Source organism: Lutjanus erythropterus, chromosome 13 (assembly GCF_056507025.1).
Source record: "Lutjanus erythropterus isolate fLutEry1 chromosome 13, fLutEry1.hap2, whole genome shotgun sequence".
Lineage (NCBI taxonomy): Eukaryota > Metazoa > Chordata > Actinopteri > Lutjaniformes > Lutjanidae > Lutjanus > Lutjanus erythropterus.
This window is the reverse complement of record NC_139329.1, coordinates 30,002,061-30,027,602: the sequence shown is the minus strand read 5'-3', so window position 1 is coordinate 30,027,602 and position 25,542 is coordinate 30,002,061. Positions and strand designations below refer to the sequence as shown.

The following is a 25,542-nucleotide window of genomic DNA, read 5'->3' as shown; positions in this document are numbered from 1 at the left end:
GAGAAACTAAAAAAGGCACCATGAGCGACATTTGTCTTCTCTTATCAGATGTCCCCTTGCACTGGCTGAGCTGTCACTTTACTCAAGAAAAATGTCATTGTTTTCCTCTCTCTGCTCATAACACAATCTAATCACAGTTTGCTCGGCTCATCCTGTATTGTCCAGGTGGCCCCACTCTGAGAGGGAACAGAGGGACTCTCAGCATCAATAAATGTCCTTAACCAGGCTGATGTGATGTAGCCAAGATTACACAAAGGCCTGTGTGCACCCAAGTACACCCATGTGTAGGTAAACAAATGCACGCACGTACACACACACACACACACACACACACACACACACACACACACACACACACACAGAGAGACACACCTACTCGCATGCACGCTTTTACACAAAATGTGCAACATATCCATTCCCCATTGAGTCAGTACCATCAGTAATTCAAAGAGGTTGTGTGTCCTTGACAAGGTCTGTAGAAGTGTGATTATACGGAGAAAGCTGCACTGTGTGGTCTAAGCTGGATCAGCCTAGTTGGCACATACACAGTCTACAGACTTTACTGACAAGCTTACATTTCCCCAAACCAAAACAGCCTCACTGAACCCACTATGAGCCGCTCCACATGGTTGCAATATAGGTTAGATCATAACCCGAGTATGACATTGATTTTTTCTCTCTCTTTTTTTTGAGCTCTGTGATTGATGGTTCAGGGGGAAAATAGCTCTCAGCATGCTGAAGACTATGGGCTGCCCACTGAGCCCCTTTTGGATGGCATGGTATTATGTGGGCTGCCCAGCAGCCTGTGCTGAATGGTGGAAACAGCTAAGCCATCTGTTACACTCTATTTTCATCTCTCTGCCTACCAGTGGGGAGAGAAGCGGCCCAAAGGGACTTCAACTGCTTTCACAGAGTCCTATTTGTTCAACAGGTCAAGTCTAAGCCTTGAAGTGAGGGACCACCATGCCAGATCTCATTTATGGTACAGCACAGGTGATTACAAAACCGCACACATCGCTTCACTGGGCAGAGCCGGTGATAAAGGAGAAAATACTAATACAAAAAAGTAATCAGGTGCCTCAGAGAATTAGAGGAGATTATTGCTGTCACAGTTGTTAAATGACCATAACCCAATGTGTCCTCAAATGCTTCTTAAGCCTGGTTAAAAGGATCATCTTGTGAATTGAACTCTGTTCATGTAATGTGTTTCTTGGGTTGAGAAAAGAGAAATTTGGGCTTTCCAGGTGAGGATGAAACAGAGGCTGGCAGGATTCATTTGAGATTACTTGGCGCAAACATGGTGTAATCCCCTTATCTGCGTACTTACCTGTCCCTGACAGTGATCCAAGCCTACCTCTATGAACCTCATTGGCCTGACATTCTGGCAGGAGAAAATCCCTGTCTAATGTGTCAGCCCAGGCAGCTTTAACACCTGGCACGCCAATGCTTATCTGCTGAGCACCCAGAAGCACCTGCATTATCCCACTGAAGCCTCACAACAAGTGAAAGGGCTTCTAATATCCACACAGTCAAATTACAGTTTGTGTCACACCACAAACACACAGCGTGCAAAGTGCATACCATTACTAAGGGCTTACGACCTCATCAAAATACACATACAGTATCAAACAGCATCAGTTTTGGCACCCTTTCTCCTTGTGTCTGGCTCCAGGGGATTTTAGCACTGATTAATCTGGCTTATTATTTTTAATGAATGACCAGTTTGTTACTATTACTGTTATATCACTCTTGAAACCATAATCTCAGGCCCACCATTCAAACTAGTTAATCCTTAGATTCAAACTGATGATCAAATATGAACAATAACAGTGTTGAAGATGCTACATTGAAAGCACAGCTTTGCAAGCTACCAATTAATTCACACTGGACCAAGTTGAACAACAGCAAAGCCACCCCTGGGAAAATCTCATTTGGTTAACTAAAGCTATTAGAAAAGGTATGTCAAACTACTTTGTCAAAAACCAAATTGACCAAATTGATATGTGGTACATTTGATGCAAAATTATACAAAAATATAAAGCAAAAAAGTCACGTGGCCAAAAAAATGCTGTTCAACTGAGTTTATTGCAAAAAGCTCAGTGATTGACAGTGATTGAGCCTTTATGTGACACATGTACATTCAAGAATACAATCTACACACATTTTCTGTTTTTCTTCTGTCACGTTAAATTGTTCACTTTATTCAAAACTATTTATTCCCTATTCTTCAATAAAAAATATTGAATTTGTCTTAAATAAGCAAATGACCTTTCACTGTTACATCTATTCCCGCCTAGTGTTACAACTCACCCCGGAAATGGGGTAGGTTGTAATAACAGAACTCTTGGTATTTGACATTAGCTCACATAAACAAACCACCACTGAGTTACTGATGCTCAAACAAATAGTGTTACTACCATTCCTGGTCTCCCCTACCCCAGGATTCACAGGAAAGTCAAAGTCAGCTTTGGTTTTGTATGAAGTGTCCATCAGTCAGTAAGGAAGAAATGGGAAACAAATAAATAAACAATTCCCTTCCTTTTATAGCCCAGGTTTATTTGTTGTTTCAGCAGTTAACTAAACAAAAAAAAAGGCCATTGAATCACTATGTCAATATGAATGTAGTTGAACTACTAGCAAGCCTACTACTAGTTTAATTAGAATAGTAATTTACTGTCTTCTCAAACCCAAACTCTTAAAGCTGAAATTACTGCATCAGCTCTGTGTAGTCATTTGCATTTCTACAGAAACCTGTGCTTGTTAATCTGGACCACATTCTATGTGTTTAATTATAGGACATACGGCTCTGTGACCTTTAAAATAGTGTTATATATTAGTACTGGAAGATGAAGGGAAAAAAAGGAGGAAATATGACACATTTCACCAGGTGAAATGATCGGCAAAACGAGTCACGACTACAAACAACCGTGCAGCTTTACCTCTTTAAAGCTTTCTAAAGGAAGTTAAATATTCAGAGTCATCCCTGCATAGTTATCTAAATATGTCTGTGGCCCATTGTTTAAAATTAATGGGCTTCTGCAAACATTGAATTTGTTTAAGGCAATATTATGAAAGGTGATCCATTACGTATAGCACAAGTAAAAATACGAACAGTGTGAGCTATTTAATCAATTTCCGGCGCCGGCCATTTGTCATTCCTGTTTACACAACTTCAGACCAGCAGCATCACCGGAGACTGAGGGGAAAACACCTGTATTTTATTTAACAGGTACTGACTAGGTGGAAGTTACTTATCATTCTGGACGCGCTGTAAGGATTAACTTCTCTTTGCTTTGGACATGACATTTGGAACAGTTCGCATGTTTTTCCTTGTGGATGTTATACTTCTTCAAACGGACCATGCAAGGAGGCCGAAGCAGCAAGCAGGTAGGAAAGTTAATGTAACCTTATTTGCTGGGGTAAGGGGGCAACTTCATTTGGCACGGTTATAGTATTAGTACATGCTAAACAGTCACTTTATTAATTGAACTGTCGTTCAAATAAAACTACACTTTTACTGTAACATTATCTCTTACGATAGTTCTAAACTTATTGGGACGGTGGTTAGTTGTGTAATTTAGCGTCAATTATGTTGTTATGTTTAAGTTACTAAGCATTCGGCTGAACGTGCTATGTTTAGTAACGCTGGCACTTAAAACATATGAGTTCACTTGTAAAATTAAATAAACAGATTGCTTATTTTCAAAACAAGAGCTCTGTCAGGGACATTAGATCCAGTTTATCCTTGTCTACAGTGACATCTGGTGGTGATACCGTGACATGGCATTGTGGAGGGATCGGTAGGAGCCATGATGGGTAGGGATTTGTTTGAAACAAGAAAAAGACAACTGTCTAAATTATACCATACTTAATTTATATCGACAGGATAACCGCTGTGTCTTGTTGCAGAGACACCGAAACTCCTTTTACCTGCGTGTGAACGTATGCCAAACCTCTCGAACACTGTCGTGTCTACGGCTTAAATAGGAACCTTACGTTTGAGAAGCTCTCGCGAAACTTGTGCGCTTTGTTTATCATCGTGCACGTTGTATAAAGAACTAATCATATACATTGTTACAACGCTGTGGTTAGCTTACATCCAATGTGGGAAAACACATGATAAGTGTTAGAGTACGGTCATAGTTTGGGTTACAATTATCACTCTCGCGAGATCGTACGAGCGCCTAGGGTTCCTATCTGGACAAAACCTTCAAAGAGGGATTCGCGATTAGAAATTGTGTCTAATGGGCCACCGTAGACGGTCGCTGTTAAAGTCTGAATAGCCAAGAGTATAAACTACTTACTGTAGTGTGTTTTCGACGTAAAGCGTAAGCTGTGTGGTAAAACATGAAAGTTTGCGTTCATTTAAATTAAAGAAACTGTACGCTGAGACAGGACTGACGTTACAGTTACGTCACAGTCAGAGATTGTATCCCATGATGCATAGCGTCATGGTGATAGTTTGAAGTAAATCTTAACAATAAGAATCCGCGAACTACAACAACAAATGGGCTGGTGGAGTGTATTGTTCGTGTTTTGTTTATAATCGAAGAACTATATGAGCGTCTTGAACAAAAGGAAGACACCGTGACTAAACAACATATGTGGCGGAGTGACCCCCCTGCCCGTGGAGTTGTGAATTCAGCTTTGCGCAGTGGCAGTATCGTAGCCTATGAGGTTTATCCGAGGCGCGATTATTGCTAGTTGAAAACTTTACCCAATACCCCGCCTTGACGACTTGAAATATAGTCGGCAATGGCAATTTTTGACGGTCTCTAAGGAGACTGATAAACTTGTAAAAACAAATAAATACAGATGGAGTAAAAAACTCAACATAAAATATATCATAGATTATTATTAAACCAATTGTTTTAGGAGATAATTTTACGAGGCAGTAATCTGTTCTTCTTTTATTGTGGGAATCCTTAGTCACAACTATTATGTAATATTTAAATGTTTATCTTGATAAGTGTACGCTGAATGTAGCGTTTTATAGTAGATAGTCTGTGAGGCAATGCTGTATTTTGCACGGCTTATGAAACATACAGTATTTTTAGAATACAAATATTTTGGTACGTAAAAATGAACATGTTCTAATCTATCGACCTCAGTAGAGTCAGCTTTGTTTTTCTGCACTCTTTTATAAGTATTTTAGTGTAATCCAGCCACGCATATTACTCAAACAGGGAAATAATTAGTACTACTTACAATTGCAACCATAATGCTGAATTTAACATGCAGACTTGCAGTTCAATAACATAATCCTCAGAAACACACGTGTCGCCGTAGTAGTTTAAACCCATGTAAGTATAATTGAACTGAGAACAAACAAGTATAATTAAAGTAACATTCGTATATAACCGGTTTAGATGCACTTGCAAACTCTGACAGAGGGGTGTGTGGATTTTAGATGGACCCCCGTCGTAATCTCTTCCCTGTATCCTTTTGCAGTGGCAGTATTGTAGCCAATGAGGTTTATCCGAGGCGCGATTATTGCTGGTTGAAAACTTAACCCAATACCCCGCCTTAACGACTTGTAATATAGTCGGAAATGGCAATTTTTGACGGTCTCTAAAGAGACCTATAAGTTGTATAACGTAAATCATAAATAAAAGTATTAGTTTTCTGCTAATGGTCTTTTAATGGTTGTTGTTCTGTCAAAATATGACAAAACTCGTTACATTTTTATAGTCTTGTTCTATATTCTCGCAGTCACCAAATTCCATGCTGTACTTCACTTGTTATTATGTGTTCTGGTGTAGTAACTGGTCGTAAGCGTTTTATTTTGAGCATTTCACACAAAACCATTTAGTTTCAGTTTTGTGTTTATCGCTACATGTTTTCGTCACTGTTAAAAATACAGTTGGTATTTAATAAATTAAAAATGTTAAGTTAAAAAAAACGTAGTGTGGCGGAGTTCAGGGAGCCTTAAACAAAGACGCACGAGAGTGTACGTCATTTCCGCTCATAACTTCTTTCAAATGTTGTATATCTTTTTTACGGTGTGTGTGAGTTTTCATGCTGACAGTGCATGACTTACACGATTCGACCAAAAGTTACATCAAAGATGTTACGTAGTTATAACGTAATAACGACCTTATGATTACAGAACAACATTTCAGGACACTTTTACGTTTCAATATCGCAATCTGTTCTGTCCTCTGTAGTGTTCCCGTTTATGGGGATACATTAATAAAGCACCCTTAGCTCCTCTCTAAAAATGAAAACAGCTTTTCTTACACTGTTATAACGATATATTACAAAGTTGCATACTTGAATCCACGCCCACGGTTAAAACCGTGACACAGATGTGTTGGGACAGGAGACACGCCCCTGTCTTTCCGCTCATCTCGTCAGCTTTGCGCAGTGGCAGTATCGTAGCCCATGAGGTTTATCCGAGGCGCGATTATTGCTGGTTGAAAACTTAACCCAATACCCCGCCTGGACGACTTGAAATATAGTCGGCTATGGCAATTTTTGACGGTCTCTAAGGAGACTGATTTTGTGTTAAAAAATTAATCATACAGAAGTATACAAGCTTTATGAAAATCTGAGTTTAGTAGACATCTAGCAGTTGTGTGTCTCACACACCCAGAGATTTGTTTGAGGTGCTTGTTAGTTGCTTTATAGTAAAATAATAAAAAATAAATGCGACAAAGAAAATGTTTTAAATTTTTCCTATCCATGCTTCTTTAAATGTGCAGTAGAAATAGAGTGTTTGTATTTGTTACACAAGAAATCTTTATTTATTCATGGTGATTATTTGTTGTAATTGATTATTACCTTGGATTTCCATAGGGGACATTTCCCTTTATCATGACTGGGGTCGCAACATGCAATTATTTTCATAGTTGATTAGTCTGTTGATTGTTTTCTCAATTAGTTGCTTACTTGTTTAGTCATAAATGTCAGAAAATGGTGACAAATGTCAGTCTTTCCCATCCACCCAAATGCAGTCACAACATTGACCTAAACATACAAGGCACTTAACAGTTAACCTGGCAGTTCAATAACATTTCTTAACCCACAGAAACAGTAGTAGCAGTTCACTGTATGTAAATACAAGAAACTGACTTTTCTTAATCAAACAATTATAATTTAAGTAATGTCTGTATTTAACTGATTTCCTTTACAGTCCTTTTACAGTATGCATGTTAAAACCCTGACAGGGGTGTGTGTAGGTCTTAGACAGACCCCCTCTATGGCCTCTGTCCTGTATCCTTTTGCAGTGGCAGTATCGTAGCCTATGAGGTTTATCCGAGGCGTGATTATTGCTAGTTGAAAACTTAACCCAATACCCCGCCTTGACGACTTGAAATACAGTCGGTTATGGCAATTTTTGACGGTCTCTAAGGAGACTGATATTAAGTTGAAAATTAAGTTTATGACTACTTGCCTTAGTTTTACTAAAGGTCTTCAGGTTAGGCATTAGTCTTTTTCCACAATTCAAAGATATTCAGTTTACTGTCCTAAAGGAGCAAAGACACAAGAAAATATTCACATTAAAGAAACTGGGATTGGAGAGCTCTTTCTGAAAAAGAAAAAAAAAAAAAAAAAAAAAAAAAAGTTAAAATAAGTTAAAAATAATTGGCAATAAATTAATTAGACCTAGTTTATAACTAATGAAGTAATCACTGCAGCTCTAAACATTATTATACCCTTGTAACAGGTCCAACAATAGTATGTGGGATGTCCAGACAATTTACAGTATCAGTAGGGCCAATGCAACAGTAATGCAACATTGTGGAAAGAACCATTCCTTAATGTGTTTTTAAAGTACCAAGATCCAAGTACCTTTTTTCTTTGACATGTTTTACTATATATATATATATATATATATATATATATATATATATATATATATATATATATATATATTATGATTCAATTTAATGCCTTTAAGTTAACATTTAAAGGCTCTGTTTTGATTTAAGAGCTCCAGCATTCGTCAGGATTAGTCTGATTAGTCTTGAGAATGGGTCACCATATATCTGGACATACTATACATTATAAATCAGTATGTTTCTGTTGCATGCTTGAGTCCTTTCTACATACATGGAAACAAAAACTTAAAAAGATTGTTACAGTATCCTGGTGAGGGTGCAATGCACTCACCAGATCAGCAGAGGGCACTCTGACACAGGCTAAGGCCATGGTGAATATGAGAAAGTTGACAGTCAAGTAGAAGAGCATACAGGTGTTTCTTTTTAAAATCTTTAAACATAAGTAATTTTGCTTCCTAGCCAAGTGAAAAACAATTAAAACGTGTTTTAAAGATATGAAACAATTTGGTGTTTGAAGTTGAAAGTTTGACTCTTTTTCTGACTTGATGATGATTGCTGCATAATGAAAGAGTTTGTCCTTAAGAGTCTCCAGTGATGAGATTCTGTTTCTAAAGTGAAAGTAACATTTGTGCAGTCATGTTTTGCCACCCCGCAGAGAACCGTAATTGCAGTGATCTCTGATTAGAGGAGGGATGGGTGGGTTTCAGGCAGTCACAGGGGTAGAGGGGTAATCAAGTCAGTCTTCTCATTAGTCAGATGAGCTCAAAGCCTCTTGTCACCCTGTAAACACTCTCTTACATCCTTGCTGTCATTTAGGCACACTTCATGTTGTGACACTGTTTACACTTAGAACTGCTGATGACATCTTTTAGAGATTGGTCCCATCCAGTATCAGGCCTGACATTAACATAAGGCATTCCAGTTTATTGGGCTCTAAGATCTAAATCCAAGATTTCCTATTTGCAAGTGTGACCTTAAAGTGTTTCAATTACAACCTGCCACCGTCTGTATGAATTATGGGGGTATAGCACAATCCAAAGTATTGCAATACAATACAGCAGCACTGAAGAAACATACTTTTCACCTCAATCATGATGTAAGAATAAACCAGCACAAAATGACAGTTACTTACATAAACCACCAAAAACCACCATGTCGTCAACAAACACATTTCAAGCTCGTTACAAACGCATGACAAACACTAGCATTTGAAATTTCAAACATTAGCAAATTTAAACTCTCAGCCACACATCATGGGATAGTTATGCAAATGAGGGCCATGCCTCAGCCTATCAGCTGCATATGTGAATGTCACAAAGCAGAATCCTACAGCGCCCCATAATGGTTAAACGACGCCACTACGCAAGTTACATTTCACTACACAGGCGTTCCAGATCTTATGGAACCAACAAGGAAACCAGGAAGCAGAAAAGGGAAGCACTTGTGCCATATTATTATATAATGATACATCCAAAACCTAAGACATTATGTAGTCCCATATCACATTATTTATATTACACTGATGTATTGCACAGCCTTAGAACCAACTAACTGTCCTTTTGCACATGGCATGGCTAGACTTGCAGTGATTTTCATATCTTTTAATACAAGGTCCCTTGTTGAAAAATGAAGTGAAATGTGTCAGGGTGCTGTTGGTGTCAGCGACGTATATTATGCGAGACGAAAGATGTAGCATTTTCACACAAAACTAAATGGTACTTTAATATTTTTGCTTTTTTTTTTTAACAGGGAACCTTCTGTGGTGATATAAATCTATAAAGATCATACATTTGAATCGTGATGAAATTCAAATGGGAACAAAAAATTATATGTCTCTTGTCGTTGACTACTCTACAAAATTTTCTGAAATAAAGTCCTGTGTGATATTTAGCAAATTGTACCTAAGGTCAGGAGTACTAACCAGGGTAATACCAGGATAACCATGTATTTTACTCACATTCAGTTCTATTGAGGTTCCTGCTTTCAATATTAATTATAATTCATTAAAATCTGAGGGATTGTATTCTCATAACCAATGTCAGGAGATATTTATATACATGTATCTTTTCATCTGCAACCTCACACTTTAAATGTAGTTTAGTTAAGCATGTTTTTGAGGAATGATTACTCTGGGTTTAGTTCAGTAATGTGATTATTGTAATCCAGCTGCAACACTGGTAATCAAATTATAGGAAATGGATCATGCTCTCAGACAAATGGATCATTTGTTTGTCTTTATCAAAGGTGACACTAAGGCTTTGAAGAGTGATTCATATTTACATAAATTACTTGAGACGGCTTTTGCATTTAATCTTCATTCAGTGTGAATGATGATACACTTGCTTTTACATCCGCTGAGCATTGATCAGTCCGCACCAAATGGCGTTTCAGGGACGATGTTGCCTGCGTGTGGTCCTCCTGACCTGCATATGACCCAGTGTTTTCTCCATGTTAGGAAGTAATTACGGTACTCAGACAAATTATCCGAGAGAAGCAGGAGTGTTTCCTTCACTGCATGTTTGACATCTCTCACACTCTGACCCTTAAGATTTTACTGACAGTTCTTTATCTGTCAGAAATGAAGTGGCAAGACATGGCTTTGTTCCATGTAAGCGACAGCTAGAGACTTGCCAAACATAAACAAATAAATTGCACAGCATCACAGGACTAGTTCCTAGGTAACCATGTGACAGTGCCGACAATTGCTATGGAAACCAGCGTATCCTCTCTCCCGCTTTCTCTCTCTGTCTGTCTGTCTCTCTGGTCTTTTAGGAAATGTGTGAGAATATTCCCTTTCTTGTGAATTGGTTTTACTTTCCAGGTGTTGTGGAGGAAGATACTGTCACGTCATAAAAAGTATTTTCCCTTCATACTTTGCACGAGCTATAGCATAAATTCTGGCAGGCTGATCTGCTAAATCCTAGACACCAGAGAAAAAATGCTTGACAGTAAAATGTTACTGTTAGAGCTGACAAAGCGCTCTGAAATTCGAACATTACGTTTGTACATTACCGTGCAATTAACTGCCCTGCTTTCATGCTTTTCTGCCAACTAGAATAGTATGAAAACCGTAATTACCCTGAACTCCATTACAAATGAAGGCATTTTTCAAGATCAGAGTAAACAACAACTAGTTTTAATCATTTTCCTCAGATCTTTTGTTCAGCAAGCTAATTTGCAATCTGCTTTGCAGCACATCTTTTGTTTTGATTCTATTTGTCACAAATCCAGTTACAACTCGATGTTCCAAATGGAAAACCAGGCTTCTCTTCAAAGAGTGAGACATCACAGCCTATTCTATTAAAAAAGCAGGTGCAAATCTAAAAGAGATGCTTTGATTTGCAGCCAATTACGGACATCCTTGTTGCATCACCTTTCCGTGAGTGCTCTTCCTCTTTTCCTCGGAGCTGATCAGAAGAATTAGCCCATTATTCTTGGTAGATAACCAGAAATGTAGAGATCACACGAATGAACGGAAACCTCAAAAGTTATCAAGTTATTCAACACACCCAATTAAACTTGTTCCAATCCTCTAATGCCATCTCCCTCTTAATCACTGCGTGGTGTACAAGGGGTTGCCCCCAATTAGCTGCCTCCTGTGACACCCTGACACCCCGCCGCAACGTGATTGTATTTCAGCTTCAATTACTTTGAAAAGCCTTCAAGCAGGGGTGATTGGTCTCCTCCACTCTTTATTTTATCTTTCTTTTGCTCCGTTTCTCCTTCTTTTGATTGGTAGTGAGTGTCAAAGGAGAGTCCGTCACGTTAAGGTATAAAAGAGCCATGAACTGGATTGATAAGTGCTATCGGTTACTGTTTCATGTGCGGTGCTCGGTAGTTCTGTGCAGATGAAAGAGCTGAAAGCTTCCACATTAAATATATTTTTAAATTCAAGCCCAGAGTTATGCAATATTACAGTCTATCAGGTTTACCTGAGGTGTGATTATTGCAGGTTTGAAGCTTAACCTAATACTCTGCCATGAAAATGTGAAACAATGTGAGAAATAATATTAGACAGTCACAGAGAAGAAGAAAAATACTGCTCTGAAGTGGAATTTTGGGCAGAAAGACAGAGATAATCAATTATTTAACAGTCAGTTTCAGGTACCAGCGAATACATAGCTATCAATCTGTTATAGTCAAATTGGAAAAACAGCATTACGACTAAATCGCGCATTTGGTCATAACCGATAAACAACCTTAAAAAGTAAGAACAGCTCTTCTGTTGCTGTTGTCTATGAGGATGGAGCTTCGATATGGTACAGCAATTTCTTATCTTCCTGGTTTTCTCTTGTCCTAATCACTTTACATGCCTTTAGCCGAATGACTTTCCTGATTATCGTTGCAGCAAAATGGTAGAATATCCATAACACAAACTGATAACTGCCGATATCCATCTACTGAGATTTTAGGCACACAAACAACACAGCCTGTGAAATTGTATTTATTTATTTATTTACGTGTTTGTTTGCAAATTAGACTTAAATGACTTGCTGTAATAATAAGTGGGATAATATGACTTCATACATTGTGGACAGTTGTGGGGACTTTACATTGCAGACATTCTTCATGGTTCAATCCTACTGTGTTTGTCATTTTTTATTATGTGTAAAACTGGGCTAATCCCTCTAATTAGCTCAGCATCGAACAATGGATATTCATGCTGTATAATTGTGGTGCAACTGAGATTGTCCATAACAAAACCTATTGTTATACTGTGTAATACTGTGTGTTGAAGATGAAGGACAGTCACAACATTGGTGGTTTGAGTAGTTTATACATTTTGCAGGTTGATTGAATGTTTGAGGTTTTGGATAGGGATGTCCTGAGCCAATCAGAAGGATCAGTGTTGGTGCTGATCTGGGCATATTTTAGTGGATTGGTATTAGAGCTGAATGATTCCAAAGAAATATCTATATATCTCTCATTTTCATTGAAAAATGAGTGATATAGAGTGATTTTTGTATTGATCTGTACCTAAAAAAGTTGTTTTGCAGTTAAGTCTGCAGAATATATGTATTACTCCTTACTTGTTACTTGGTGTTAGCAAACCCTCCTACCTTCCTTGCAAGGTATTTTTGAGCTGCTCACTGTCTGCCTTCTGTCGGCCATCTTTGTTTTGAGAAATTTGTGTTGTGCTTACAACAGCTGACCAGTAGGTGGCAGTGTATTGGATAATACAGTAGTGTTCATTGTGGTGGCAGTTGTGCAGCTACACGCAGGGCTGAACAGTTATGTTTTGTCTTTACTTTAATTTCCGGGTCAGAAATCTACTTGCTCAAAGTAAATTTTTATATGCCCCTAAACAAATTGTTTTATTTATTATAGATTATCAAATAACAATAAAGACTAAAGCAATGTCCATAAAACGTCTGCATGAAAAATTACTTAAATGATTAACTGTTTTTTTTTTTATTGCTTGCCCAGTAAGGCAAGTGAGTTGCCAGATTTACTAGCCTGACATGGCAATTTACTTGCCCCAGGCAAGCGGGCAATTCTTATTGATGAGCCCTGATACTGTCAAAACCCGTGCAAACAAAAGAAAATAGCTTTTGAATAGGTTTCCACTTAAGTGACAACTATGTGTGAAAGTGTTGTTAATCTAAGCCTCATCAATTTTGAGTCAGGACCTTCAGTATTTGGATCAAGAACCTTGTGAAAAATAAGATGCCAAATTTAAAAGGCTACATCTGTTATTTAAATGTGTTAGACACATTTTTAATCAACATCTAGGTAACTATGAATATTGGCTCAGACTTAGTGCAGCAGGTGCCCAATTTTAAATGACACGGATCAGGATTGAAGCCAAAAACATTCTTACTTTGAGATTTAAAGCTGGTGTGTGTTGGTGAGCTTGTATGTTCGTTTATACGTGTTTGAGAGTATCGTTTGTCAGAAAAGGGAACCCCGGCACCTCCAGACTATTAGAAGCAGAGCCCCGGTTGCCCCCAGTAGCCTACGGCTCTTGGAAATAGCTTTTTAAAAGGTACCAGTCTCCCCTGTTTCCTCAGGATCCAGGTGCTTTTAATTGGATTTCTTTGACAAGATTATTGCCTGCTCTCAGGCCAACCTTGGATGGTGTGTCGTTTTAACAAGTGTGCCTGTATAGTCACTTTAATCATAAGTAAACTTCACAGAGAACTTTGATTTGATTGGTAATTACAGTGTTGACCCCCGTCACCCTTTTCAATGGTGCAATTCCTTGTAATCCTCCATAAAGTTTATGAAGACGTCGTCAACTTCTATGTTATGAATCATCAAGTCTGATATAAATGTTGTATATCTTCATGTAGTACAACAATGTTGGAGAAATTAGAGTCACAGTGCTTGTGAATATTTCCAGAGCCATTTTGTACAACCAGCTTCACCAGGGGATGAATTAAAATCCCCAATGTCTAGACATTAAAAAAGCATTTATTCCCCGGGACACAGCCCCTCCAAGGTATTGTGACCTTCTTAAATGAAGCTGACTTAAGGAAGGCAGTGAGTTATACCAACCAGCGCTATAATCCCTTAGAAAATGGCTCCTTTTAAAATCCTATTATAATGGAATAGTAGGTCCAAGCCTGGTCAAAGCAATTAGTCAGAGAAAATGAGCAACAGTTCCTTGTCTAAATGGACACATTAATTGATAAAGACAAAGAATAAGATCGTATCATGCCAGTTTCAATGTTTTATTGTTTAGCATAATTGTGCTAGGCCTCTTGGCGCCCATCAAAGACCAGAGGTTTCCATCAGGACAATTAAAGTTCCCATGAAATGGCTAGCAGAGTGCTTATTGCTTAAGCATATTTATGCATTTACTGCTATGGAGGGACTTGTTGCGGATATTGATTGGCCTTTACAGTAGATAAAAGTCTTGAATGTGCATTAACCCCCCCTTTTTCTCGCCATGCAGCTATAGCGGTCTGTGGATGTATTTAGGAGAGAGATCCTATTAGCTGACCGGGAGCGGTGTTGGGCATGGACGTGCTAAAAGAATGTGCTCATATTATTTTGTGAACAGTGAACTGAACACATCAGTTTGCACATGAGTGATGTTCACTCCTGAGGGAGATAACAGCACTCACATTATCAGCTGATAAAAAAAAAGTGTGATCATAGCAGAACAAGGGAACAAAATGTCGGTGCAGTATAAAAACTTTGGTTGATCATGCAGCATGAAGTGCAGGAGTGGAAATTGTGTTGTAGTGAGAAGCAGACTAACGGCTCCATTTGTTCTTCTGCTGTCTCATCTCCCTCTTCATTTCCATGCAGTTCTCATTTATTATGGTGCATTCAATTTGCACTGGAAATTTTGAATTTCAAGTTCCCAGTTGGAAATGTCAACAATATGTCACTGTTCAAATTTGTTGTGTGCTGTAGTGTAAAAAGCTCTCAAAATGTTGTGAGTAGTTTTTAACAACTATAGATAGGAGTAATCCTGCGACTTCATATTAAAACATGTTTATTTTACACCATTTTGTATTTTTACTCCAGCATCCCTTGTAGGAGGAGGTTTTATTTAAACGCTTTAAAACTTGGTTCAAAATTCAAAACTGTGAACTAGTTCATTTTAATCTATTTGAACTGAAATTGAAACATGGGACTGAACACATCCTCCAAAACCAATGGAAACCAGTTTGATGACAGGGAACAGTTAGCAGTTAACAGCTTAAGCAACAACTAAAGCTATTTGCCACCAGGAAACTCCATACATGTCCTTGTTACTGTATTCACTGTCAGTCTCTGAGGCTTTGTTTGGTCCCGATCCGATCATGTTCACCGGGAAGCTGCAGAACCTGGTTCTGTTGCCCACTAAGAGCAGCTTACATTTACAGACGGGTGGCAGCAGTTAGTGGTTAGCTACTTTAGCAAAGAGTAACGGAAAGTCAGGAGACTATTAATCACAAAGAGTTGAAGCTGGGCAGCTGCAGGACAAAAACCTGAAATTAGTCTCTCTATAAAATATGATTCAGTTTCACCCATATCACAGGCACAGACACACCCTCTCCTCTGGCGGCATCATAAGAACAAACAAAAGCAAGAAAGCATTTATATGTGCTGGGTGTGCAGGATGAGTCACCAACTTTTTTAAATATGTTTTCTCGGAAATGACAAACTCTAAAATATTGCAAACATTAAGAATACCCAAGAATACTTACAGAATAACTTTTTTGTCATCGCTGAGTCAGATACTGGCGTATAGGTGCCGTTAAGCCAAAAACGTATGTGATAAAAATGCATAAACATGGATTTTGACTTCATGGGAACTTTAATAGGCCTATGTATGTTATGTATCATTTACTTGAAAGATAATAAATTTCATTTTCAAATTGTTTGTATTATGACTCGAAAGGATAAATGTGCTCTAAAACGAATGCAGCATCGTTAAAAGTGGACTATTTATTGAATTTGAATTGGCACACTAACAAGCAGTGCTGAGGGTTGGTGGTCCAGTTAAATGCTTTAGAAAATGCTCAATTAGAAAGATTTATGCCATTTGTTGTTTCAAAGAGTCGGTCAGATCCAAGTTAAGTTGTAATGTTCTGACTTTAGCCAGTTTGAAACAGCCAGAAAGATGAAAATATTCAGGGCGTGGAGTAAGTTCACTCTGTCTGTTTCTGTAGAGGTTCATGTAAATCTGCTACTAAACTGTCACGCTGTGAAATATGAATTCTGTTCAGAATATTTGGGCCTGTTGTATTGCTCAGTCCTGGATGATGCTCTGTCATACCACTGCTGCGAGGCTATGCAATAATTGAGTTATAGAAAGCTATAAAATGAGACATAGGCTACTTTTCTGTGGGCTCAGCTGGGAAATTTTAACAAGGTGCTGGATTTTTGAGGTTGGGACATCAGATGGGAGTTTATTAAGGCGCTACTTCTGACTCCACTGTGTCATGCCCCTCATACTGCGTCTCATCTGTTCTTGTCTCGCCAGTTGTTAAAGCCTGCTAAAAATGGGTTCTGGTGTTGCTTGCACTAATCTAACACCATACATTTTTTTTGGAGGAACATTGATGTGTGGAACAAATTGGTTTGTGATGTCCCTGCCCTGCAGAACTCCAGAAGGGTGAAAAAGTTCTGAAATGAGAGAAATGTTTACTCAAGTCAGACTAATCAGTGATGTCTTGCACAACTAAATTTAGCCGAGTAAAAACAATGTCTTGTGTCAGTAAACACACTGATCTAAATATAGTCTGTGTAAATGGATTTGGCTGGTGGTGTTGATGGTGCAGATGTTTAGGAAGCTCCTACCTCGAGAGCCCCGACTGTCAAGCACTGCTGCGATTTATTAGCACTCCTTTTGCGAAGCGCTAATGCGCTACAGAGACGGAGCTAAACTCAAATAAGGCAGAACGCACTTCATTTGTGACAAAGGCAGGAACGCTGTTTCAAGAGACTTGTTGTCCTTGCCAAACAGTGCGGTGCTATTCCTGCCACCGTCGTGCCTGCAGAGACAGTTTTACACTGCGGGGTAAGTGGTTAACAGACTGTTGATGTCTTGGCCAAGGATGTGCTTGTTTTCTTTCACAAGAAATGGGCCCAAACATAGCAAACAATGGTTCTTCATAAGACTTATATGTAGTCTTTTTTTTTTTATGTACTATGCATTAAAGCGCAAGGAATCCGAGTTTTAAGTTATGAAAGACGTGCGATTAAATTCTTAAATCCTTGTAATTTTCTGTTGAGGTTTTGGTTTTGTATTGAGATCTTTTGTAGCTTTTAGTTGCCGCTCTATTTAGATAGGAATGTTATCAAATTAATGTAATATTAGATTTAGACAGATTGACAAAATTGTTATGTTGGATGGAAAATTTGAATACTTTGTTCAATATTTGAATGTTGGGCACAGAGAAGAGAGTTTTAGTAATGGTGTAACTAAAGTTTTTACTATGAAAAAATATGACAGTACTGTAAAACGCCTGCTTTTTGAATGGAGTTTAGCTTAACAGTCTGTTCACTTGAAAGACCACTGGGAGCAGAGGGTATTTTAAAGTAAACAATTAATATAAGTTTAGCTGATCTATGTTTTAATAATGAACCATGTAAATGACAGAAGGGGGGCTAAAACTGACCTGTTTTGTGCTTCTCTCTTGGATCGCAGTAGCAGTTCACATAATGCGCACAAGACGGCAAAGCATTGAATAATTTTCACTGCAAATATCAGATGTTTGTGTATTTTCTAGCCTATGTAAAACAAAATCTTATTCAAACAAAAGTACCTCTTGATTTTGCCTTTCTGTGTCAAGTGTTCGAAAGAGTTTGGGTCTTACAAACACTGCATTTGGGACCGTCCTCAGACCTCTAAATTATGGGGACAAGTCTCACAGGAACTTTATTTTATGATAAGGAAATATGAATAAATCCTGGTTTGTTTTTGCTCAGTCTTTCAGGCTCTCTTTGACCATCGTCCAGCAAAAACTTTTGAGCAAGCTTCTCTTATTAGGAAGAAGATGTGTTTTATTTCAATAGATAAAGCCCAGACTTCCTACTGTTAAGCAGTGGTAAAGAGAAATCCTTAAAGTTTTGCAGATGGAGCACTTGAGCTCAGTCTCAAAGGGGAATGAAAGGGTTTCTGATAAGCTGTGGGCACCTTTTCTTAACTGCCTCCCAAATTGCCCAGCAGACTGAGAATACAGGGGGCGTTGCATTGTGGACTGGCGTCCCTCCAGTAGCCCTGTGAATGTCTAATGTTCTCTCCTGGGTATTTTACTGCTCTGCGTTAGCTTTGTCCTCCCTCATCCGTGTAGCAAATCCAAGCTCTGAAATCTCTGTGTGTCTTCCCATGTAGTGTTGTAATATGTATGTCTACATACCATGCTGGGTTTTCTTTTATGTTTTTTTCCTCCTATCCCTGAGAGCAGGCCTGTACAATCACATTTTTTTAGAAGGGCCAGATTTGAAATAAGCTAAATGCCAAGGGGCCGGATGTTAACATTTCCTATGTCTGACTTATAGATGTGTAAAACAGTGCACATTTTAATTTTTCTTTGCCATTTAATTAGGGAAAAGACACATCATGTACAAAAGTGCAAGAAAAACAAAGCACCTGCATAATCCAGGATTGGAAGTAGCTCGTTTTAATAAACAGTTTTTTATTTAACATCGTTTTTCATTCAGTTTGACTCTCCTAAATTCCTCCTGCTTAAACAGTTTTTAAAAAGTGGCTTAACAAAAGACATAACAAATGAACAGGCTAAATCGTTAAATAATTAATTTAATTAGTTAAATTAAGATATTATGAGCGTCTAATAAACACTGTAAACATCCATAAACTTTGAATGTTAGCAGGTTATTCAAATAAAATCACAGTGATATACTTTTTGTCATATTTATAAATATTAAATATATAAATGATTGAGGTTGTTAAAGGGCTGGATTTAGTCCACGGCCACCAGTTGAACAGGCCTGCCTTAGGGTCTGTGATCTGCTCTTATCAGTCTGTGCTTTGCATTTCATTCTCTTCTCAAACATTCAATAACACACTTTGCAAAAAGGTATCAGTGGTAATAGGTTCTTTTGTGCGGGTGTACTTTCCAGTCACAATGCTCTCAGTATCATCAGAGGGGAAAAACCCAGCAGGAGGCTCAGACAACAGAATACATTATTTAACTCTAATTTATGCAGTATTTGGTTGTCGTTTTCAAAGTCTGAGATTAGAATGACAAGTGATCCTCTATACACAGGATTTTTTCGCTTAATTTAATTTGTGTTAATCTTGGCACTTAATCCACTTTAACATTTATATGGTATGCATAATTCATATTGAAGCAGAATGTTTAATATGGCAAGGAGAGTACATTCCCACTGATGTTGTGATGGTTGCCCCCATGAAGCGTAATTAGAGCCATCGGAAGTGCAAGTCATCTCTCCTTCCGAACAAATCAGATTTTGAGGACATAATCGTATATGCTCATTTGTCGGTGGCTAAATTGAGTCTCCTCAGGGCCCAGCAGGTCCTGAGACTGAGATCACGTGGTCACATGATCCACGGACAAAAACAAGAGGAAGCCTTTTACTAAGGCGACATAGAGGAGCAGTTATGTCGCTTTTTGAAAGCCTGTGTTGTCTCAGTTATTAGCACTCTGTGATGACGCGTCATGTTGGACATGTCACATCTTATTTTTTTTTACCTTTTTCCCTCAATAGAGTGCTGCAGGCATGAGTCCTAAAACCATGAAATTAATTATCAGCAATTTCTGAATGGGCGTTTTGGTAGGGATGATAACGAGTAATCAATGATTGAATGGCAATTGGTTGCTAAGAATTTTATTGATTAAGTAAAATTTAATTAATCTACTATCAAATAAAGATCTGAAACATAATAGATTATTTTTTGAGTGTGTTCTGCATGTTATCTGATATTCACGTATATGTGATTAATATGTAATGCTGTACATCTGATAGCTTGTTTACCATTAATGTCTCACGTGCTAATTTGCTATTTTCAGCGTGTAGGTTGCAGCTCAAATGTTGTTATTGTTTCCTAGAGAATTAAAAAATATAGAAAGTGAATGCTGCATTGCCAGTGACAAGCTTCAAGCTGCAGTATGCATCTGGTGAGTCAGACTACATTTCCACTTCAAAAATCATAGTAGCAATTATCATTTATTTGTGAAGATTATCTTGCTGAACAAAACATGTAGGCATCATAAATGTTTGTTCACCACAGAGACCACCATATTTTTTGCGCTAATCGAAAATCAGAGGGAAAAATCCCATTGGCTTTTTGTGGAGGGAATCTGAGCAATGCTAACTTCTGAATTGGCCTGCAAAAATACACCGTACCTGCAGCACTCAATAGATTTATACTTTCCTCAAGGCGATAACAATTGTCCTGAGTTACATATGATTAGCTTGATCTATAGTGCAGATTTCACCCATTGATATCACCTCCACAGCACCAGGTAGATGAATTGTTCATCACCAGGCTGTATCAGGCTTTAATCATATTCCCCACAGTAACTGTGTTTACACTCTCATTCACTATGTGACGGTTTGCTTTGTCTCATTATTGAATAGGCGTCTGCTGCCATTCATTGCTGTGTTTGCATTCCATTATTCAGTGTGGTAAAGAGCAGTGATCTCAGCAAGTGGAAAGTTTGCAGGGCTTCATTTTCACCTTGACGCTTAAACAGCGGGTTTAAAGGAAGATGAGTTTACGTCAGATGCTATCACAGTTTGTTTGTGGATAATATTTTGGGGATTCAGTCGTGATATCTCGAAAAGAGACATGGTGAGAGGGCAGGCCAAAAAAGAAAAAACTAAACAGAAACTGAACATTAACTGTATCTGATCCTCATCTCATTGCAGTTACTTAAGAAGAAATAAAAGCAGATTACAACCCTCAGCAACACTAGTGTGTGGTAGTGCTTGAAGCACACATACTGGCGTCACGACACAATCTGCAGGACAGCCAGCTGCAAAATTAAGTATGTTTGACTGACAGTTTGATTTGAACACGCCAGGAAGCTGTACTGAGAAATGGGAGCTTGCTTTTACTTGCATAAATTTAGTTGAAAATAGAAAATCTGAAAGTCTCCGACAGGTCTGCCATTTAGTCTGCCGACTGACTCAGCACGTCATGATCTTTTGTTAAAGAAAGAAGCATTGTTGTTGGTGTCAGCTTGAACTGTGGGGGCCGAATGTCAGTCAATGAAACCAGTCGGTTTTGACATTTGCCGTAGAAAGCTCTCTAGTGTCAACACCACTAAGTCAGCTCTATCAGAAAGCGGATCTATTGACAGATGGGGAATGTCAATGCCGGAACCAGCATGCAGGAACAAGGACTTAACCGGGTTTATTATTGGATTTCTGTCCTAACCTTCAACCTGCTCCTGCGAGAGTGGTTATTATTTCCCAAAGAACAGGCAGATCCGGGTGTGCGTCCAGGTCTGGTAGGTCACAAACACCCACACAGAGACCTGGGAGTGATGGAGCGTCAGGACATGGTCAACATCCATGACAAATCTCCTGTCAGACAGGTTCTCCTTCCACCTACTAAACACGGTGGGCAACACATTATCTGGAGGCAAGACTCTAGCAGTTGGAGTCAGGATAGTTTTGTTTTGACAAATATAAATATGATTAGGAACCAAAATTTAGCTCTACAAATGGCCACTGTCTTTCTAAAATTGCTATAACATCATACAACACTGAAAAATCAAAGCCTCGATTCAGACTTGATAAAATATGCAAACCTCAATTGAAACAGCCATGCACAATGTTCAGGAGCTGCATATTGAAATTATTCTACCTTCCTGTTGAAATGCAGACTTAAATGCCAACTGGAGAGCGTAGAGCATAACAAACCCATCTGAAAGCTTATGTAACAAATGCTCGTGATGAGTAAAGCCTATGGAACAAATGAGACCCATGCAGTCGGTAATAGTATGAACAGAAAGGGATGCAAACTGTGAAGCGACAACACCATCTGGCCATACTTCTGTTTATACTGTATATTACTGATGATGTATTTTCTGGGAATCCACTCTAAAAAGAGTCTTTAGTATGTTAAAATGCCCATCTAGTATAGAAATAATGATAACAAATAAGAAAATAACCCATATGTAATCAGTTGAATGGCTTAATACCATTACTAACATGTATAGAATCTATTAAGTAAATGTTAATTAGGGATAATTAGTTAGGGATAGGTGTTTGCGATACTTATCAATATTAAATATTACAGTAGATGCCCAGTTTGATGAAGCAGAGAGGAGTACCAGCACAGAGGCTAAGAAATGTTCTGCTGTGGACGGGGTCAGCAACAAAAGGTATTTTAGCACCTTATAAAAGGCTGCCCAAAAAAAATTTAACATCGGTTTAAGTGTTTATTATGTTTAGAATATTTTCATGACTTTACTGTCAGACAGGTTCATCGATGGGAAAGCTGGATATTGCTCTCATACACACCCACTCAAAATAATCTGTGCTGTCCATTTGAATATTTGTATGTTACAGTGAAGTAGTAAAGCTACTCTCAGTGGTAGTTGTTCTTACTCCTTCGACTAATTTCTGTTGTTGAGTTTGAGAAGTAATTACATGTTAATTGCACAGCTTTCAATTGAATACTGAGGAAGTTTCTCAGGAGAATACCCCTCAATGAGAGAGACAGTCTGAGTTGAGCCATATCACTAAATCAAATAGACACAAATTAGCTTATCTAAAAATGTGGCGACTGTCAAGTCAACACGTTGAGCAGACAAGAAAGAGATAAACCAAATCCAATTTTCTACACCTTGTTCTTTCCTTTGAGCACTGAGCAAATTAGCATTCAGGATTATTTATAGTGCCCTTCTAACTCTATGTCATTGTGTTCTGGCGACAAAGTTGGCGAAGGTTCATACTGTACAACTGTGTCCTTGGTTTTTATCTGGCCTAGAGCTTTTGTCATCTGTCGCTTTCCCCTTTCTGCTGTGAAGGGCTGAATAAAAAGCAAGCACTCAACCTAAATGCCAAAGAAGAAGGGTAGTGACTCAGAAATGTGATAAGGTTATTCTCTGATTTGTTAAAAAGAAAGACAGTAATACTCTGTTCCTGAGCTCATCAGCTATGGCTGGTCTGGTCTATAGCAGTGATGTTTAGCCTTGCAGTCTTGCCAGTTGTGTAAAATGTAGGGTGAATAGCTAATATTAGCATGGCAAGTTGTGGTCACCAACAGTCAGAGAAGGAACCTCCTTCGCTGTAGCTGTTTTGGGTGTTTGACAAGTAGAAAAGGACTTCCTTGTGGTAAAATATATAGTAAAACCATGACATTAGTGCTCCTCTACACAGTTACACACAGTCAGTATTAAGGCTGTGTGTTTGCATTAGTCAGCTTTCAGGTGCATTTAAGTGAGCAAGCAGAACACTGATTAACAGAGATTTCATGTTCACCACATTCTCTGCAAATATATAAAACTTAATTAAAGAACATTCTGACACATGCGCTGATGTACATTGTCAACTTGTGTTGCAGAAATGTCATCTTACACAGCGTGCTAAATGTAGGGTTGATAGTGAGCTGCAGGAATGAGCCCTAAAATTAGTTACTATTTCTGCACCGCTGTCAACTGTTTTTTGGACTTTTGTTCAGATGCTTGATATAAAGTCTGTGGTTAACACAAGGTTAAGAGATCTCTACGTCTTGTTCTACGACATATACTCCACTTGTGAATTTTGAAGTTTGGTTAGACGAAGGTTGTCGGGGACATTGAATATTATCATGTGGAAAGTAGTGTTGATGTTGAGGTAATGCGACTGTGGTGTAGTTATTGTGTTCATTTGTAAAGATTATCTTGCTGCAAATAGAACAAGTATCAAACTTTTGTTTGCCACAGAGCTTATCGTCTGCACTAATTGAAAATCCATTGGAAAACCAGAGCCAGAGTGATATTAACCTGTGGGCTGGCCTACAAATATATATAATTCCTGCAGCACTCTATGCATGATGCAGTTTGTTGTGAGGCATTTCAGTGTTGAAATCTTGATTTGAATGTCTGAATCAGATAGGCCTATGTGCAGGCTAGAGCTGAACATGTAATCGAAATATCATTGCAAATGAGACTGCAGTACGGCACAGTGTGATATCCAAATCACAGGAGCTGCAATTTTTTTTAATAAAGGCAAAATATGGCACAACATACAATTTTAAAGAAAGCATTGTGCCTACAAATCATATCCTCTAGACTTAAAGGAACATGCTTGATGAATGAAATTTAAGAATTACAGTTACTATTAAAATTGTGACTCATATCACAGTCGCAGTATTTGTCATTCAGCCCTTATGCAGGTGAAACAAAAGTTTCAGTTTGAGAATCTGTCACTGTTTTGAAGAGCTTAACAGGAAATCTGTCAACATCCCATATGGCCTTGCATCAGATTGTGAAAAAGCAATTTAACAAGAAGGAGATGAATTGTTTGGTATCACACTAATATCAGAGTGAGGAAATCCTTTAAATGTCAATATAAGTGCGAGCTCAGAGGAAGCCAAGTTCCCGTGGTATACTGATAAGAGGGTAGAGGACTGAGCAGACCTTCGGCTTCGGCTTTAATATCCGAAAGAGAAACAGAAACAGGAGATTGGCCGTTGTGTTGATGGAGTCGTCAGTTCCTGTTCGAACACTTCCTCCAAATAGCAACCACACACCTGATTATAGATAGACTGTGAGGAAGTGAAGAAACTCGCCGCCGCTCAATCTGGATTTCAGTCAAACATAGGTCCATGCTGCGGCAACTGTGTTACAGTCATTGGGTGCGATAAATGGCCTCCCCCAGAGACAGATTGCTGAACTGTTAAATTTAGAACACATCACCGCCCATTCCTCGCCTCCCTGTAGAGCAGCCAAAATGATCACCCAAGTGCATTGTAATGTGTGATCACCCCAACTCTCGAGGAAGAACAGAAGCAGTTTTCCTTCTTGACTGCAGGAAAAGCCTTTTATCTGTCTTGCATTTGGACCACAAGATTCATATTGCAGCTTTTTCTTTATGTGCGTATCGACTCAGCCGTGGCAGCTTACCTTTTTTTTTTTGTTACTGGTGGTGTGCATCTGTTTCCATATGTGTTTCCCTTTACCTTAACCTCACCCCAAAACCTTATCCCGAACCCTACCCAGACGGGGGTGGATGCAGCTACTGGAAGTAAGTTCGTGTGAAACAGTGAGTCACATCTCTTCCTACAGCCCAGTTATCTGTCTTCACCACCAGCAGCCCTAACTGGCATATGAAAGGCACCCACTCCCCAGAAATGACTGCTCTGCTAGGCTTGGCTTTCCCCGCCAAGCAACGC

The 25,542-nt window shown here is 38.6% G+C and overlaps 4 non-coding genes across 4 annotated transcripts; all 4 read left to right on the top strand.

The window, feature by feature from the left end:
• The first annotated feature begins 4,643 nt into the window (after window positions 1-4,643).
• Window positions 4,644-4,784, top strand: LOC146316822 (U4 spliceosomal RNA). Its single transcript, XR_014771805.1, has one exon. It is a non-coding gene; the product is annotated as a U4 spliceosomal RNA (small nuclear RNA).
• A 655-nt stretch (window positions 4,785-5,439) lies between these two features.
• Window positions 5,440-5,580, top strand: LOC146316821 (U4 spliceosomal RNA). The gene has a single exon (XR_014771820.1). It is a non-coding gene; the product is annotated as a U4 spliceosomal RNA (small nuclear RNA).
• Window positions 5,581-6,355: 775 nt separating this feature from the next.
• Window positions 6,356-6,496, top strand: LOC146316820 (U4 spliceosomal RNA). The gene has a single exon (XR_014771816.1). It is a non-coding gene; the product is annotated as a U4 spliceosomal RNA (small nuclear RNA).
• Window positions 6,497-7,217: 721 nt separating this feature from the next.
• LOC146316819 (U4 spliceosomal RNA) lies at window positions 7,218-7,358 on the top strand. The gene has a single exon (XR_014771821.1). It is a non-coding gene; the product is annotated as a U4 spliceosomal RNA (small nuclear RNA).
• Window positions 7,359-25,542: the final 18,184 nt, after the last annotated feature.